This window comes from Coptis chinensis, chromosome 3, assembly GCF_015680905.1.
Source record: "Coptis chinensis isolate HL-2020 chromosome 3, ASM1568090v1, whole genome shotgun sequence".
In the NCBI taxonomy this organism is placed as follows: Eukaryota; Viridiplantae; Streptophyta; class Magnoliopsida; order Ranunculales; family Ranunculaceae; genus Coptis; species Coptis chinensis.
The window spans coordinates 23,301,434-23,312,104 of record NC_141458.1 but is presented as its reverse complement, the minus strand read 5'-3'; the positions used below and the strand labels follow the sequence as shown (position 1 = coordinate 23,312,104).

At 37.6% G+C, this 10,671-nt stretch overlaps 1 pseudogene across 1 annotated transcript; it reads left to right on the top strand.

The window, feature by feature from the left end:
• Nucleotides 1–359: 359 nt before the first annotated feature.
• On the top strand, nucleotides 360–1,828 carry LOC147508694 (11S globulin seed storage protein 1-like; annotated as a pseudogene). Its single transcript, XR_015218150.1, has 3 exons — nucleotides 360–727; nucleotides 870–1,156; nucleotides 1,271–1,828. The product of XR_015218150.1 is annotated as an 11S globulin seed storage protein 1-like (transcript).
• Nucleotides 1,829–10,671: the final 8,843 nt, after the last annotated feature.

Genomic DNA, 10,671 nt, shown 5'->3' with positions numbered 1-10,671 from the left:
AGCAAACAAGCAAAACATTTAAAAAACTGCTTAGTCGCCACCCCTAATCCACCTGAATTGCGATCGTTATGACCAAATAGCAATCAGAAATTGAGGAGAAAAAGAAAAAGAAAGTAACCTCTAATCATGAACTCTGCACAGCCACTTGATGAAAGTTGTGTTAATAACAATGGATGCATATCTTGCCCACGGTATCAATCTTTCTCTTAGAAGGACAAAACTAATATTAGTATCTTTGTACACTCGCCTTCTGATAGAGTTTCATAGCCATGCCTGGTGAAAGATGGCTTAAGAACGTCACCAACCATTGCAATCTGTCAGTTCCACAGCCACCCTTTTCTACTATATATATCACGCCATCCCGATTCACCCCTTCACATCAAACACAAGCAAGTGTTCATAGTAGTAGTCACTAGTCACTAATTCACCCACAATGGCAAAGCTTCCGTTGCTTTTCTCACTTAGTGTTTGTTTTCTTATTTTGTTCCACGCCCAAGCAACTCAACAATCACAACGAGAAACCCAAAGCCAATGCCGTATCCAGAATATTGATGCACTTGAACCAACTCGTAGGATTCAGTCCGAGGCTGGTGTTACCGAACACTGGGACGAGAACAACGAGCAATTGAGTGCGCCGGTGTTGCAGTAACTCGTCATACAATCCAGCCTAGAGGACTTCTCCTGCCTCATTTCAACAACGCACCTAAGCTTTCCTACATTCTCCAAGGCTAGCCTTCTCTCTCATCTACTGTTTCATTTTTGTATGTCCAAATAGGCCGGCTGGACCATGGTTATAGACTCTTTAAGCGCTAAGTGAGATAAAATCCCTATGTTATTGATATGAAATATGTTTATGCATGCTTGAACAGGTAGGGGTATGCATGGAACAATTATCCCAGGTTGTCCAGAGACATACCAATCAACTCAGCAATCTGAGCAACAACAACAGTTCCAGAGTGAGCATGAACAAGGCCAGCAGAGCAGATATAGACAAGGAGACCAGCATCAGAAGGTCCGACGCGTGCGCCAAGGAGATATTGTAGCCACACCTGCAGGAGTTGCCAAGTGGGTCTACAATGACGGTGATACTCCCCTTGTCATGGTCTCTCTTTTCGACACAAGCAACAATGAAAACCAACTCGATAACAATAGAAGGGTAAGAATATTGCACACAAAATTAATATACGTCTAAATGTGTAAGTCACATAATATTAAACTCCATAGATTCAAAAAATCTAAATGACTGATATATATAACATCTGCATTGTAGTCATTCTACCTAGGTGGCAACCCCCAACAACAAAGAGAAAGGCAACAAGGGAGGTCAGCTTACCCATCCAGGGGGTTTGAACAAGACAACTCGTCCAACAATATTTTCAGTGGCTTCGACGATCAGATGTTGGCTGAAGCTTTCGGTGTTAGCAGAGATATAGCAAGAAAGTTAAAGGGCCAAAATGATAACAGGGGAAGTATCGTCCGTGTGGAGAGTGGGCTTCAAGTTATTAGGCCACCAAGAATGGAGGAGGAAGAAGAAGAATATCAGCAAGAAAGACCAAATGGTTTAGAGGAACCTCTTTGCAACATAAAGCTTAGAGTGAACATTGACAACCCCTCAAAATCTGATGTATACAACCCCAACGCCGGACGCATCAATAGAATCAACAGCAGGAACCTTCCCATTTTGAGACTACTTAACTTGAATGCCGAGAAGGGAGTTCTCTACAGGGTATGATTTGAATAATTTAATGCTCATATGATTTAATTACTAAATTTAGATTATCAGAGGTACTATGGCCGAAATAATATGACTACACGATTCTAAACAAAAGGTGAGTGTGAGAGCGATTTAGAGTGAGCGATTTTTTTTTTTTTTTTTTTTTGTTCTGGGAGAATAACTACACGCCACTGGTGATGGCGTACAACAAAATTGGTTTTTTTTTTTTTACACGCCACTGGTGATGGCGTACAAAAACTTGGTTTTTAGGTTTTTTTTTTTTTTTTTTTTTATTTCTTTTGTGTTATGGCTTTTTTTAAAGGGCAATATAGGAAGATAAATAACTCCACGCCACTGGTGATGGCGTACAAAAAAGTTTTTTTTTTTTTTTTATTTCTTGCCCGCCACTGGTGATGGCGTCCAAAAAAACTTGGTTTTTTTTTAACCGATATTTAATATTTTGTGTTGGACGCCATTGTGTATTTGGGGCGGGAAAAATAAACCATTGGATTTGATTTCGCTATCTCACTAACTGTATCTACTGTGTTATTGTGGTTTGGTGTTTTGGCGCACCAAACCATTGGAGTTAGCCTAAGGCATTGTGAGCTCTATATAAAGACAAGGAAGAATATTTGTCTTTTCCAATAAATAGATTATAAAATTTGTAATGGTAAAGTTGAGACGTTTTATAAATAAAACAAGATCTACACTATTTTAAAATTTGCATTCATCAACTCATACTGGCATCCATCAAATAAACAACAACAAAGAAGTATATTATCCAACGTGTAGTACCACTTAAAAATAGTGTTCTAAAAAACGCTAGGTGGTAGTCGGGCGGAAAATAAACACAAACAAAGATACATATTACAAAAATGCGTAATAGTTGAGGAATATTGACTTCATATAAAAACATATTCTTTGTTATAGTGACATATAATTTACATTAGATTTAACTCTTTTAAACTCATTCAAATCTTAAGCCTACACGGGCTTTTATTTTTCGACATTTAATCATTAAAAAAAAAAAAAAACTTGACTGGACCGCCTAGTCGGTCCACCGATTTTTCAAACGACTAGGGCCTAGGCAAGTCGGTTGGGCACCGCCTAGCGCCTAGAGACCGCCTAGGTGGCCGCCTAGACCGATTTTTAGAACAGTGCTTAAAAGTGAAATGTCTACAAATCCCCACACAGTCCACACATTTTAAAATATTATGGTGTACTAGATTAATGTCACAAACAACAAAATAAGCACCTTATAACAATCCGTGTCGTAGGCACGGGTAATACCTAGTATATATATTTAAAAGCTCGTGCATATTCTCTCTCCTCACCATATCGCTCTATTTTCCAAATCAAGTAATATTAGTGGCTCCTAAAAAAGAGGAGGTGCTAATAATTAGAAACACCTCTTTAGATTTGTTTAAATCTCCCTCATCTATTCTTAATTTTCTATGGACTCCTCAAAAAAAAGAAAAAGAAAAAGAGTATCATTCTAGTCTCCGATACCGTCTCATGATTTCTTTGTACTCTGACGGTGGTTTATGCCATGTTTGCAAAAAGAGTAGATTGGATACTTTCGGGGACCATGCAGCACATTGTCGACATTTTCTAGGTTTCAAATACCGACATGATCATGTTAGAGACATTTTATGTGATGCATTTTGGAGGGCTGGGGTACAAGTGAAGAAAGAAGCTCCTGTTAACTTTCTCACTGATCCGAATGAGGGAAGATCGACTTTTCGGCCTGCGGATGTCTTGATTTACAGTTGGTCTGAGAGTAAATTTGCATGTGTTGATGTAACCGGAGTCTTTCCGTTCGTAGGGTTGGGGAATGGTGACTTTGAGGTGGGAGAAGCAACTAAGATAGCAGCGACAGGGAAGATGGAGATGCATGGGGAAGCTTGCAGGGCTAACCAGCATTGTTTCATTACGTTTAGTTTCGACACTTTCAGTTTCTTGGAATAACAGTTTGTTGAGCTTCTCAAGAGACTTCAGAAAGTTATGAACTGTAACGTTATGACAGCTGGTTCTAACGAGTTTGTTTTTAGAAGGATAGGATTTGCTATTCAGAAAGGACTTGCGGCGCAGCTTGTTGCACGCTTGTCCTAATTTTTTTTTTGTAAAATTCGTTATCAGTATCAATAAAATTTCCACTTAAAAAAAACAAAAAAACAAAAAAAAACAAATTAAATAAATACCAAATCTACAATACACAGGGCTTCAAATGCGTCTCAATACGCACATATCTGGACCACACATCTGTCATCTTATACTATAAAGATGAGAAAATGTATAAAGGGTAAAACCGACATGAAACTGGTAGAAATTTTGTTTAGGTTCCATTTTTCTAACAAGAAAAAAAAAAAACTCGTGCGAGACTCCTCTCCTCTCCTCTGTCTTTCTTTTCGATAAATCTCCTTTATCTTCTACCTCACACTCTTGTTTGGTGATTTTGCAAAAGGAAGTGATTCTTACAAATCCAAACCCATCAGTCTTGTGTAGGTTCGACCATGGTGTACTTGGAACAATATTTGGCAAGGAAGATATTTATGTAAGGGATCTCATCAAACACTGCAGCTACACCACCATTTGAGCTTCCTTTTGACAATAAGTCGTGGCATTCTTCTGGGGTGCAATAAGTTTTTTAACTTAGAGTCCTCAAAAATTATTCTTTCCATCTTCCACTGTTTCAGAAGTTCATAGTCATAAAAAGGCACGACCCACCCTCCACCCTTTATAGTGAGTATTGTTTGATGCATGTTCTGTTAGAATTTTTTTTGTGTACTGGAGTATGAAGTACTATTTTTTTTTATGTGGGCATTGGTTGGTTGTATAAGTTAGTATTTGGTTTTCTCTGTTTCAAGTTCAAGTTAGAATAGACAAGTCTTTGTATGTTCCTACTCAACCTTGTATATTCCACCTTGAGAGAGGGAATAGGGAGATATGAAGACATTCAGTAGTATATGAAAGAAGGAAAATATGGAGACGTATGAGAAAGAGTACTCATGTCTCCATATTCCAGCAAACCTTGGGGAACTCTTCATGACAAGGCATATCCACTATTCAGTCTTCAGTATGATATCTCCAATATTCAGTCTTTAGTATTCATGTAGCAGTCAAGCCTAAACTGCAAGTATGTTTCAGGTAGCAGTCAAGCCTAAATTGCAAGTATGTTTCAGGTAGCAGTCACGCCTAAACTACAAGTATGTTTCAGGTAGCAGTCAAGCCTTAACTGCAAGTATGTTTCAGGTAGCAATCAAGCCTAAACTGCACTCATCAGGATTCAGGTAGCAGTCAAGTTATAACTGCACCAGTATTCAGTATTCAATTTTCAGGAGTACTAATAATAGTATTTTGTTAACATTAACAGTGATATTGATAGTATTTTGGTTGGTTATATAAGTTAGTATTTGGTTTTCTCTGTTTCAAGTTCAAGTCGGAATAGACAAGTCTTTGTATATTCTTACTTAGCATTGTATATTCCACCTTGAGAGTGGGAATAGGGAGATATGAAGACATTAAGTAGTATATGAGGGAAGGAGAATATGGAGATGTATGAGAAAGAGTACTCATGTCTCCATATTCCAGCTAGCCTTGATGAACTCTTCATGACAAGGCATATCTGATACACGTAAAATGAAATAGTTTTACCTACGAAATAAAGCGATGAAACTCTATACGAAAGTAAAACTACACACTTTCTTATTATGCCTATATTATCAAAGAATTCTACTCTCAATCCTATGAGATATAGTGGAGTAGAGTGATTCGTTCCACTCCTAGTCCTTCCGCATGGTAATGTTTTCTAAGTATAAATAATCTACTTTAAATCTAATGAGAGATTTACGAAAAGGCAACTAGACTACGATGCAACTACCCACAAGATGCACTAGTCGACTATCAGAACAACTATGGGAATGCTACGTTGATTCGATGATAAGGAGTTAGAGGGGGATTGATTCCACCTTAACTTCGACTTAATCCTATTACCATTTAATCGTTAAGTAATCGAATTGAATGCCCAGCGAGAACAATTGGTTCTTCCTAATCCCTAATTACACATGACATTCCTACCAATTCATAACTAGCATGTGAACGATTAAACCCATTCTCATGGTGAACTAATCATTTCTAGAGTGGAAAGGAAATTACGGCGATTCTACGATAGTGGAATCAAGCTTTCATCAAGGCTTCTCAACCCCCTCTAATGGAGGTTTAGCCGAGAATCATTACGCAATTATTTCCGATTAAATTTAAACTAAACATGATATAAAGAATTGAAATTTACTAATCTAAATTAAACAATAATTAAAATCTAATTAATAACTAAGAATTGAATAACAAGTAATAAATGAATCAGATCTAACACAAATGTAAATGACAAGAATCGAAATTTAACAACTAGCTATTTTTATTAATCAAACTAATTAAGAGTAATGATTCTAATAGTTTAATCTAAAACAAGAATTGGATTTGAAATTAAACTTAATTAAAACAATTAAATCTAGATCTAGAAGCTATTCTAATGGCTACTTTCTATTCTAAGCTCCTTTATTTTCTAACCTAAAAATCTACTATTCTCTACCTCTTATCTACCATTAACAAAGAGCTAAGCTTTGGTTTTTATACTCTCAGATCCAAAAATCGTGCATGGGCTTGGAGCCATGTTTTGGGCCAGAGAATCAGGCCCAAAACCCAATTCTTTCAGTCCAAACAGGCCTCTTCAGTTGCAGTTGGCTTCGATAGAATTTTCGTCCACTTCTGCTCCTCTGATTGGATCAAGGCTTAGACCATTGGAAAGCTCTTTCCGATCCGGTCGTTTTGACATAAGATAGGCCCCATTCCGAGGTCTGAGTCCAAAGATCTGACGCCGGAAGTTCTCTGACTTGACTGTTTTACGTTTACTTCTGCGTCGACTTTTCAGCTTTTGATCGGGCTTTAGAAAGGCTTTGTCTTCTTGAAACTTGGCCTTTAATCATGGAACTCCTTAGTAACCGACCTTTGCTCCTTTATCTCGCTAAAGTGGCGCATTTTTGCACATAATGGACTTTGAAGCCTGAAATGCATAAAAACACGTAATCAGTGTTAACTCTTAATTATTACTCACATAATTGGTCTAATAGTATGATATTTACGAGGTTAAAACTACAGTTTTGGGCTCTTATCAAACCACCCCAAACAGCATTTTGCTTGTCCTCAAGCAAAGATGAGAAATTAGAATAAGTGACCAAAAAATGGAGTTCTAACTACTCGCGTTTATTTGAGTCGCGATTGCATTGACCATATGCAATAAGGCCTTAAACCACTAGGAATTCCCCTAGTGGACGAAGTTATAGCCTCGTGAGAGTTTTCCGATGAAGGTACTCACAAACTTCATCTATACTACAACGACTAAGAAATAAAACTATTGTTTCCTTATCCATGCTCTAAATTAACTATACCTCTCACTAGCAATGCATATAGAGTAATCAAGTGAAACCTAAGCTAATATATGCATAATAATCAATCATCTATAATAAACATATATACAATGAGTAATACTATGAAATGCCTAGCAGGTCCGTTTTGAAACTTCGAATAACGTCCTTAAGTAGGTTCTCACAATAATAGTCAAGATACAACACTCACGATTTTTTTTTTTCCCTCAAGTTTAGCTACTCGGTTAATGCGGTGGGCACACTTTACCTTACAATCTCAATGACAACAAGGAAGCCTGAGTTGATCAAACACATCTGCCACTTACTATCACACTAACCTATTCCTAATTGAGCTAGAGGTCTTTATTGGGTGTTGCGGAGATTAGGAGATGGTTTAAGAAGGAAGGAAATTGATATTCAAAAAGGACAAGTCTGAGATAATAGAGTCTTCATACTATGTAACTAGAGAAACCTTGTTATTTACTTTTGCTTCTACACTTCGTTTCCATCCTTAGCCATATTTTTTTTTCCTTTGGCTTTTGACTCCTTTTATTCTATTTTTTTTTTGGAGTTTTTATTTTATTTCTATTTTTATTTTTCTTTTATTTGGATGGAAACTTCTTTTCTTTATTTTCTGAAGCAATTAACTAACTTTTGTTTACACAGGTTTTTCTCTTTTTCTTTCTTCACTCATTCTATTCTCAGACTTATTCTAGATTGGGTAAGTTGAATTTTTTTTTCTTTTTATTTTGTTTTGTTTTTGTAACAGGGTAAAGGAATTGTGGTTTATGAAAGGCTAAAGAAAGGCTCAAAGGGGTGACTAGCGGACAATAATTCATAGGTTTGAATTTCTGGCTATATCGATCCAAAGAGGGCCTAAATTCTCGCTTAGGATATGGCATAGTGATCAAGCAAGTGGACGTGTGATTTCTCTATCCAGATTTTACTTCTCCCTTGTGTCATTTCTCAAATGTTTCGCTCATATAAGGCTTTAGGCTATATTCTCACAGGATTTGTAGAATAAGTACTCTAGCCTAGATTTGAGAAAAACTTCATGCTAACAATCATAGATACTAATGTAATATATTTATAGATAGATGAAAAATTATTACCTACATATTAAACTAAGTTTCTAACAATTATTCTAATGCAAAAAGCTCATTGAGACTTCTAGATCGTTAAGAGCATAGAGAAAGAAAACAATACCACTATTCCTAAGTGTATAGCATAACTTATTTATTTATATTTTTGAATTTTTGAAATTTTAACTAGAAAACAAATGCATATTATACATATCTATATCCTAACGGATGCCTTAATTACCGTGTTTCTATCCCCCAAACAAGAAGCATGCTTTGTCCTCAAAGCATTGTAAATAAAGAGGGTAGAAAAATACCATTGAAGCGTGTGAAATTCGTGAACATCCGCAAAACAAAGTTAGAGCGTACTAATAAAGGAAATAAAAATGACGAACTCTATAACGAGTTCTACCCATTATGGGGTTAACAAGAATGAAATTGCTTGGGACATAAGCGCATTACACTAACTAGAATGAAAACTTACCTTATCTCCCCGTGATTACTCATCATCTTCCTCATCCTCTTCTCCATAAAAAGTGAGGTTCCTTTAGATCTGCCATGCCATGATAATTTGCCGGGCTTCCCGCCATTTATCATCTATTATTGCTAAACTATTAAGAGCCACTTGGTCCGACGGGTGTAGGGTGCAACGATGAGGTTGTATCCTCCACCCTTGCCAAGTCATTTGCGGAAAGATCGAATAATACTATTGGTGGGTCGATGCGATTGTCAACCGTAATCCAATCCGCGGCGTGTACAAAAAATAGAAAAGAAATATAGCATAATACGGGAAACTAGAACGGGCATAAGAAGGAACTTATGCCTCATGCTATGGGATCGAGCTAAACTAGACATTAAGGTTCGGGGAAGGTCATGACACATACGCCCCGTGGCTAAAGCAAGGAAAAACGCCGCAAGTGGCATCATTCCGTAAGAAAAACGCCATTCCCTAAAATGTTTAGCATGATCCAAAACATAACAGTTCCTATGTTCATGGGACGGGCTACCAAAAGAGACGTTATAGTCCCTTGGTCCTCGATCACGGAAAATGCCCGCCCCAATGACTCATGCAAAAAACTCATAAGTGTAGACATACATATTATCTACCCAATAACACCATGGGTCTTGTATTTCATGGGCATAGCAAGTCCAAGAACAAATGCTAGCAAGAACTTGGTAATTTCCATTGGTTCATTATCAATGTTGATGGAGAACACTTATTCTCCATCTGGTCTTTCAAAGAAAATGCAGTTATCGTAAAAATAAGATGCTAGTGTTGGAGAATAAAGTGCATCGGGTCTTACCATAAAGCGGCTCCCCAACCAGCGTATGTGATGATCGCCGTGAAACCAAGCACCATAAGTAGTGCTTTGGAACAAATCTTTAAAAGACTGTTCCGGTACCAATGTTGGAGATGTCATCTCAAAATTACGCTCTGGAATAGCTGCGAATGATCCGGATACTACCCGCAGAAAACTAAAAAAATTTCTGGTCCAGGGAAGTCAGGGTGCGAGTGCGCTCTCTTAGGGCGTGAGTGCCCTCTGAATAGTTGGAATTTCCAGTGTTTGAGCGTGGGTCGCGCTCACCTTGGGTAACGAAGTCGCCTCGACAAAAAATCTGAAAAAATATCGCGGAGCGAAAAGCGCGCTCCTATAGAAGCGAAAAGTCTTTTCGGAGTTCTGAAAAACTTCGGAAAATGAGCCGAAACGTGGGAATCGTGGGAGTGAAAGGTGAGTAATGGAGGTTAGGTGTAGTGTGAGTTGTGAGTGTAGAATGTATGAAGTTTATATAGGTTTTAAGTTGCTAAAACGGATCGGGAAGTTGCCAAAAAGTATTTACGGCAGTTTTCGGAAATCCTAAAATTTCCAAACCCGAAAACGGAAACAAATCATTTTCTTGATTCTAAATCAAACCTAGTATCTTTTAGGTTGAATTTATGATAGAATCTACCTATTTAATTGATATTTCATCCTACCATGATACTTATTCATAGATATGCCTAAACGGCCATATTTTCACCTTGACTCCGCAATAAATTCTAAGATGAGGGTCATATAAAAATCATGCTGGAGTAGATAAAACCACACCCAAAGAATTTGGGAAGGTGGGATCAATATTAAACAACCACGCATAATGAAAATAACCGCATTATATTAAAAATTTCATTCGAAGTACATTTCACTACAAAATTCAAATTACGAAAATAAAACTTACATTAAAATAAATGACAATAATGAAACTACAAATAAACATAGAAACATCAAACGATGCTATCCCTAACCACTCCGGTACTGGTAGCGGAGGGTTCACGGTCCGGAGATGCCTCCTGGGCTCCTGATGGGCCAGCACCATTCGTCCTTTGGCGACGACGCTCGTGCCTCGATGGTGTGTCCTCAGAAGGAGAGTCCCCGTGAGGTGGGAATCATGCAAGCATGTCATTTCGGGCGGCCGAGCTTCT